An 887-nucleotide genomic window follows, 5' to 3' on the forward strand; every position below is an offset into this window, starting at 1 on the left:
GACATTTTCTCCTCTTGGTCTGTCTGTTCAATGGATTGGCCCAGGCAGAACTTAGGTGAGAAGGAAGTGGTTTCTTGCACCCCCCACCCCCGGTATAGAAATCATTTTTTCCCTTTTTCTGTTTGAACCACTGAAGTTCGGTGACATCAAATAACTTGGAGCGGGTCCAAGGACGAGCTGGTCAGACTCTGGGCCCAAAGGCCACGCTGGTTTCACCGGGACAGAGGCTCACTCCCAGCCTAAGCTCTCCGGCCAGTTTGGCGCGACTGTGAAGGCAGGAGGGGAGGTTGTGGCACTAGGAAGAAACGAAACATGAAAAGTAATGAAAAGGCGACGGAACCATAGCGGCGGGAAGCTGGAGCCGCGAGACAGCCACCAGGTAAGAGTGGAGAGAGACAGATCGGCGTGGGGGGCCGGGGAGAGATGAACCGAAGACCTTACATGCGGAGATGCATCACCCATGGACAGACAAGTGTGGTGAAGGCCTGGGGCAGGGCGGGGACGCGGTGAAGGGGGGCAAAGGGTCGGGGAAGTGGAGGACATTTGTAATACTGTCAACAATTTTAAAAAAACGAGTGGAGAGAACAGACAGGTCGGGAGCGCCGCCGAGGACTGAGGGGCGGGGCCTGGGCGGGGCGCCAGGGGACGTGCGGACCCTTGCGGACTGCTCCACTTCCGGTTTCCGGGGGACTTAAAGGGGGAGGAGAGTGAGTGCAACCTCCGGGAGCTGCTGAGCCACCTCCGTCTCACCTGCCCTAAACCAAAGCAGAGAATTAACTCCTTTGACTGGAGGGGAGCTCTTGTGGACATGCAGGAAGGGGACTGGAGGTGGCCCTGCACATGGTGCGCCCCCCCGCATAGTGGTACGTCCCGTCCCCCCCCGGGGA

At 58.5% G+C, this 887-nt stretch overlaps 1 protein-coding gene across 1 annotated transcript in view; it reads left to right on the plus strand.

The window, feature by feature from the left end:
- The first annotated feature begins 210 nt into the window (after positions 1–210).
- The window catches only part of CDON (cell adhesion associated, oncogene regulated), an 80,728-nt gene continuing 80,051 nt past the window's right edge, over positions 211–887 (plus strand). Inside the window, exon 1 of the mRNA XM_006775052.2 lies at positions 211–379. The gene's annotated coding sequence lies outside the window, so the exon portion shown is untranslated. The remainder of the gene's footprint in view (positions 380–887) is intronic.

The sequence above is a fragment of the Myotis davidii genome, unplaced genomic scaffold (genome assembly GCF_000327345.1).
Source record: "Myotis davidii unplaced genomic scaffold, ASM32734v1 scaffold148, whole genome shotgun sequence".
Taxonomy (NCBI): Eukaryota; Metazoa; Chordata; class Mammalia; order Chiroptera; family Vespertilionidae; genus Myotis; species Myotis davidii.